The sequence below is a fragment of the Pinus tabuliformis genome, chromosome 5_2, assembly GCF_031772625.1.
Source record: "Pinus tabuliformis cultivar Carrire ecotype Pingquan chromosome 5_2, CPIR1, whole genome shotgun sequence".
NCBI classification, from domain to species: domain Eukaryota; kingdom Viridiplantae; phylum Streptophyta; class Pinopsida; order Pinales; family Pinaceae; genus Pinus; species Pinus tabuliformis.
In genome coordinates, this window is record NC_142306.1 from 121919487 (window position 1) to 121927372 (window position 7886).

The following is a 7886-nucleotide window of genomic DNA, read 5'->3' on the forward strand; positions in this document are numbered from 1 at the left end:
TCTTTTGATGTTTATTGTTCCTTTTCTTCTTCCTCTTCATGATCTATGTAAAATAATTTCTTCTCAACACACTTATGACCTTTAGTGTATTTGCTATCACAACTGTAACAAAGCCCTTTTGCTCTTTTTTCTTCCAATTGTTGTGGTGTCAACCTTTTAGGTTGTGGAAGGCTAGGAGCAACAACACTTCCATCTTTATAGTTGTGATTGGTAGGCTTCCTTGTTGCCATAATTTTTCTTTCAATTTTTCTTTCCAACCTGAATGTCTTCTCCAATGAATCAGGTTCCCAAACGCGAACCTCATGTTGGATGTTATCCTTTAATGTTCCTATGAACGCATCAATCATATGCTCCTATGGGTTATGGTATGTTCTATGCTTATAACAGTTTACTTCTTTTTCTTATTATATTCCACAGATTAGTAATCACATGTACATAAATTAAAGTGCAGATAGAACATTAAACAATCGACAGAAAACAAGCCAAGACAAGAGATACAAGATGTGGCAGCTAGCCAGGGACAAACCCCACAATGTGTGGGGAAACCCTTTGATCAAATCTTATTTTATCTTCAATAATTCAGCAGAGAGAAATAGTACAATAAATCTGATTCATATCAGCAGTAGCGAACCCTAGATTAGCAGCATCAGCATTAGCGGCTTCATCATCAAACTAGGGCAGACGATATCTCACAAACCGACCGTCGGATCGGCTTGATTCCACCACCAAAAGTTGCGGCTTCCAGAGGAGGTTCAGATGAACCTACAACGCAGTTTAGATGAGGATATCTTCTAGTCCACATAGGTCAATCTTTACTTCTGCAGTTGCAGCTTCAGTTTCGGCAGTTTCCGGCTTCAAACTAGGGCAGTTGATATCTTGCAAACCGTCTATCGGATTGACTTCATTCCACCACCAAAATTTATGGCTTTCAGAGGAGATCCAGATGGACCTATAGCGTAGTTCAAATGAGGAGATCTTCTAGTCCACGCAGGTCAATCTTTACTTCTGCAGTTGCAACTTCAATTTCGGCAGTTTCCGGCTTCAAACTAGGGTAGTCGATATCTTGCAAACTGTCCGTCGGATTGACTTCATTCCACCACCAAAAGTTGCGGCTTGCAGAGGAGATCCAGATGGACCTATAGTGCAGTTCTAAGGAGGAGATATGATGGTCAACGCTGGTCAAAATTTGGATCTGCAGTTGCAGCTTCAGGTTCAACAGCTTCCGGCTTCACATGTGTGAGAGAGAGACCCTTTTCTGCGCAGTAGAGAAGAGACTCATTTCTACACAGTAAAGAGAGAGATGTGATTAGATGAGAGTGAGTCCAGATGAGGAAAACTCCTCTTATATTTATACACAACGTTGGTGTTTGAATAGATGCGACTGTTGGGCTTCTGAGCCTACATGAGTTGTAGGTCGGCTTGATAATAATTCCATAATTAAAATAAATTCATATATCCATGAATACTTATCAGAATCTGATGATCTTTATATCAATCCTACACCTCTCGATGAGAGGAATCTAATAAAAATATTATCAGCTATGAATAAGATGACCCACATGAATTTTTGCCCTAGTTGCCAATTTGAACCCTCCCTCTCAACTAGGGAGAACTTCATCTGCAATCTGTCTATCGGTCATTACTATTCATCCATCAAATACACTGCCCTATACAGCCTGACCCTTGCCCTGCTCTGCTCTATTCTTCCTGTTCTGTTTTGTCTTGTTCTGCCCTGTATTGATCTGTACGACTTTGCTCTATTATGTGCTGCTCTGCTTTGTTATGTTCTATTATGCTTTTGTCCGAATTATGAAGAAGAAGAAATGATCGAGGATGTATCATACTAACTCAAAGTCAGTCTCAGAGTATGTACCACTGGTCCCAGACCAGTCTCAACCATCCCGAAGTTAGCGTCATAGTGAGTATAACTCCACTGGTCCCAGACCAGTATCATTCTCCACTGACTCAAAGTCAGTCTCAAAGTGAGTACCATTGGTCCCAGACCAGTCTAAACCGACCCAAAGTCAGCTTCATAGTAAGTACCACTCCTACCACTGGTCCTAGACCAGTATCGCAGTCTTAGAGAGTGTACTACTGGTCCCAAACCAGTCTCAACCGACCCGATGTCAGCGTCATAGTATGTACCACTCTCATTGGTCCCAGACCAGTACTGCACTGACACGAAGTCAGTCTCAGAGTATGTACCACTGGTCCCAGACCAGTCTCAACCGACCTGATGTCAGTTTCATAGTATGGTACAACTCCTACCACTAGTCCCAGACCAGTATCATTGATCCCAAATCAATGGAGGTCATCCTAGCATAGGGAGTATAGTAGATACAAAGATGCGTCCATCGGTACTACTATGGTCCCTAACTTCATTTCCCTGCTCATTGATCAGATGAGAGGTACTTCCCATGAGTCCCAGACTGCATGGGTAGGATGCCTCGACAAGAGAACTTAATCAATCCCATCCTCACAGGAGAACACATCAATCCTGCTACAATCGCCATGGAGAACACATCAATCCAGGCCGCCATGGAGAACACATTAATCTAGGCCTCACAGGAGAACACATCAATCCTGCTACAATCGCCATGGAGAACACATCAATCCAGGCCTCACAGGAGAACTAATCATCTTGCTACACAGGAGAGCGAATCATCCTGTTCCACAAGAGAGCGAATCATCTTGTCCCACAAGAGAGAAAATCATCTTGTTCCAGTGCGCACCACTAGGGGATGGTGAGTCACCCTGTGGTCGTATGTTGCTCCAGTAAGAACCGCAAGCCCTCAGAGCTCCCAGAGCTCAATGTATGCAACATGCAGGGACCCTTGTACAAGGGTTTCTTGATGACTCCAAGTCGTTTTGGAAAATCACACATTAGATCTTTCCTTAGGGATTTGACAAGGTGTATCGACCTGTACATCATCTTAATGCGATGAAGCCTCCTTGCTCATCGACTTACCATATTCCAGATGATTTCTATCTGCTGGAGCAATCGACGAATACGGGATTCCTCAATAATCGAATCCCACCTCTGATTGTTACAGAGAATCATAGTGGTATCCAATGTAAATCCAAACAGTTCACTGAAGAGCTTTCACAACCCGACTGCCTCACAGGAGGCCATGCTAGCAGCAATATACTCTGCTTCGGCGGTGCTCAAAGCCACCGACATCTGCTTCCTACTCATCCAGGATATCGAAGCAGAGCCCAAGGTGAAATAGCACCCAGAAGTGCTCTTACAGTCCACCACACTGCCTGCTCGATTAGCATCAGTATATCCAAGTAGTCTCACATCTCCGGCAATGTATCTTAACCCATTAGTAATTGTGCCACAAAGATATCTGAGAAGATTCTTGGCATCAACCCAGTGAGACTCAACCAAATATGAGCTCACAATGCTAACTGCAAAACATATGTTCAAACTGAGGTTCACCAAGAACATCAACGTGAATGAGTTTTTGAAACTCATAGGCATTTCCCAAATATGGTCCGACATCAGTACCATATAACTTCTGAAAGTTAAGATCCTTGAGGTAGTCACAGGCTTGCAGTCCATCATACCAAATATTTTCAAAATCTTCACCACATATTTTCCTTGAGATAGGAAAATTTCCCTTGGCTTCTACCACACTTCAAGTCCTTGGTTCTTCATTTCAAATTCAGAAGTCAACTCCCTCTTACATTTGTGAATGAGAGGGTATGCACCTGTTAGAAAGAGGTCGTCCACATACAACAACAGTATGAGAGGCTTGTCATCTTCAACCTTAAAGTAAAGGTTAGGATCGGCTTCACTCCTAGTGAATCCTAGCTTCATCAAGTAGCTGTCGATCCTCTCATACCATGCTCGGGGTGCTTGCTTCAGCGCATAGAGAGCCTTCTTCAACCTACATACATGAGATTTTCAATCATAAATCTCAAATCCTTCGGGTTGCTCCACGTAGACCTCTTCTTTGATCGAACCGTGCAAAAACGCGGTCTTGACATCCATCTGATGTAGGTTCCATCCTTGTGAAGCGGCAAGGGCTATGATCGAGCGGATGGTCATATATCTGGCAACAGGTGCAAATATCACATCATAGTTTATACCTTCCTTCTAGGAGAAACCACGAGCAAAAAAACGAGCCTTATACTTTTCCATACTTTCATCTTCTGCATGCTTTATCTTGTAAAGCCATTTAGAAGTGACAATTGTCTTGTCATGGGGTCTGGGAACTACTTCCCAGACATCATTCTCCATAATAGACTCATATTCTTTGGGCATAGTATCCTTCCATACTTGATGCTTGACGGCATTTGAAAATGATGGAGGTTCATTTTGCATGATCATGCTCATGATGGTCAGGTATCCCTGATACTTGTTAGGTTTCTTACCTTCACGGAAGGTTCCTCGGGGTGCAGCATGTCCTTCAGCATCATCAAGTATCCCCCTAAGCCATGAAGGCCTCTTCCTAGAAGAGAGAGGCTCAGGTGGATAAATAAGATCCAGGGGTTCCTCCACATCAGGCATTGTTACATCATCTACCCATAGAGACAGCTTCCACAATCGTATGTTTCTTCCTTTCTACCACACCATTCTGCTCAGGAGTATGTGGTGTAGTAGTCTCCCTCTTAATGCCAGCCTCAGATATGCCTAAGTGAACCAACTGTAATATATCGGAGGTCTTGCTTTGACTTGATGGGAATGGTCCCCTTTTGAGCTTTCCTTCAGCACATCCCGGACATACACCTTCCTTCTCTACTTGGAATTCGGGCATCCCTATTACCATCTATCTTACATCGGATAGAGCTTTGTAATGAAGGTGGGCAAACCTCCGATGCCAAAGTTCGAACTAAAGAGGTGTGTCATAAGATATGACATCTAACAGACTTCCATCGACCTGATATAATGAATCAACACGAAACCCAAGAGTAAAGGAATCTTTAACATTATTTTTCCATATACGTACCTTGCCATCGCTGAAGGTTACCTTGTAGCTTTTTTCTTCCATTGCCGAGATGGATACCAGGTTATTTTTGAGATCAGGTGCATATAATACATCTTGTAAGTGAATCGTATTACCTTTGTTGTTGAATTTTCCATTCCTTTGATTACCATGAGAGGGATTTTGATCATCGTTGTGGTGAGAGTCCTTTCTGTCAGGGCATTCCCTTGCATAGTGACTTGCTTTATTTCAAATGAAACATTGTCCTTTTCTTCCACCCTTAGATCCAGCCTTTCTTTTTTATTTAGACCCAGAGTTATTTCTTTTCTTAGCATGAAAAGAAAAAGCGGCAGGAAGACCTTTAGGCAAGGGAATTTCTTGCTCTTCTACCCTTGTTTCTTCTTGAATGCATCTAGCCATTAATTCCTCGAAACCAGGAATTACATTATTGTTCAGAAGAGTAGCCTTGAACACATACCATTCGGATGGTAATCCTCCAAGAGTTGTGAGTGCCATTTCTCTGTCAGTAATAGTCTCCCCAATAGATAGGAGATCGTTCTTGATCTCGGTGATTCTTAAGAGGTATGCTTGCATACTCTCATCTTCACCCTTCTTGATTTCCCTCAGCTTATTTCTAAGAAACAAAACTTGATTTGCATCATTAACTTTAAATAAACTCACCAGTCTATCGTAGATTTCCTTGGAGGTGTCTAGATCAAAGATGTAGGCCACCAAGCGCTTGTCGATAGAGTCCCGGATGATTTTCTTCGCTTTAATTTCTCTGTTCTTCCATTTGTTCCTAGCAGCAGGAGGTGCATTTGATGGAGGCTCAACAATATTACCTCTCACATAATCCAACACTCCTTGATCCTCAAGGGTTAGATCGATAGACATCTTCCATCCGTGATAGTCAGCTTTCTCACGGAGCTTGTCTTCGATAGGAAAGAGTGTTGAGGACCCCATCGTTCTTTTAGGATAGCTTTGTCAATCTTCTCTTCGGTGATTGCTCTTGCTCTTGCTTGGGCTTTGTCTTCACCTCAGCTCTGATACCATGTTAAGTTATGGTATGTTCTATGCTTATACAGTTTACTTCTTTTTCTTATTATATTCCACAGATTAGCATTCACATGTACATAAAGTAAAGTGCAAATAGAACATTAAACAATCGACAGAAAACAAGCCAAGACAAGAGATACAAGATGTGGCGGCTAGCCAGGGACAAACCACACAATGTGTGGGGAAACCCTTTGATCAAATCTTCTTTTATCTTCAATAATTCAGCAGAGAGAAATAGTACAATAAATCTAATTCATATCAGCAGTAGCAAACCCTAAATCAGCAGCATCAACATTAGCGGCTTCATCATCAAACTAGGGCAGACGATATCTCACAAACCGACCGTCGGATCGGCTTGATTCCACCACCAAAATTTGCGGCTTCCAGAGGAGGTTCAAATGAACCTACAACACAGTTTAGATGAGGAGATCTTCTAGTCCACGTAGGTCAATCTTTACTTCTGCAATTGCAGCTTCAGTTTCGGTAATTTCCGGCTTCAAACTAGGGCAGTTGATATCTTGCAAATCGTCCGTCGGATTGACTTCATTCCACCACCAAAAGTTGCGGCTTTCAGAGGAGATCCAGATGGACCTATAGTGCAGTTCAGATGAGGAGATATTCTAGTCCACGTAGGTCAATCTTTACTTCTGCAATTGCAGCTTCAATTTCGGCAGTTTCCAGCTTCAAACTAGGGCAGTCGATATCTTGCAAACCGTCCGTCGGATTGACTTCATTCCACCACCAAAAGTTGCGGCTTTCAGAGGAGATCCAGATGGACCTACAGTGCAATTCTAAGGAGGAGATCTGATGGTCAACACTGGTCAAACTTTGGATCTGCAGTTGCAACTTCAGGTTCAACAGCTTCCAGCTTCACATGTGTGAGAGAGAGACCCTTTTCTGCACAGTAGAGAAGAGACTCATTTCTACGCAGTAGAGAGAGAGAGATGTGATGAGATGAGAGTGAGTCCAAATGAAGAAAAGTTCTCTTATATTTATACACAACGTTGGTGTTTGAATAGATGCAACTGTTGGGCTTCTGAGCCTACATGAGTTGTAGGTCGGCTTGATAATAATTCCATAATCAAAATAAATTCATATATCCATGAATACTTATCAGAATCTGATGATCTTTATATCAATCTTACACCTCTCAACGAGAGGAATCTAATAAAAATATTATCAGCCATGAATAAAATGACCAACATGAAGTTTTTCCCTAGTTTCCAATTTTAACAACCCTTATATTCAATTTTTGGAAGTCCTCAATGTGCTCCACCATTGAACCTTTTTGTTTGAGATTTATCAATTGGCTAAAAAAAGGTGTTGCTTTTTGTATCCTTATAATGTGCTATCATTTCTTCCGTAAAAATTTCCCAAGTAACAATTTATTTATGAGAGCAAAGCCATCGATACCATACAAACTGATTGGGTTCCAAATATAAAGTCGCAATGCGTACCTTTTATGTGTTTTTCACATTATGGAGATCGAAATATTACTCCATCTGTAGTATCCATGTTACAGAATCCTTGTCATCAAACTTCCTCATATCAATCTTTACAACATGGTGGGTCTTCAATCCAACGTTAGAGTATATGAAATCATGACTAACATTTTTTTGTTCTCATAATGAGTTTCTTCTACTACCTTTTCGCCACTAGGAAGCATTTCTGTAGCAACTTTGTCAAACCTCCTCCCAAACCTTCCATGTCTTTCTTCAAATCTTCAATGTTTACTGCTAAGCCATCCATCTTAGCTTTCACGTTATCCATCTTAGCTTCCACGCCATTCTTTAAACCATCCATCTTAGCTTCTGTTACTTTTTGTGAGAGTGAAATTTGTTGCACTTAGTCTCGTAATTTTTATATATCATGTTGCATTTCTTCCTCTTCTTCATGAGT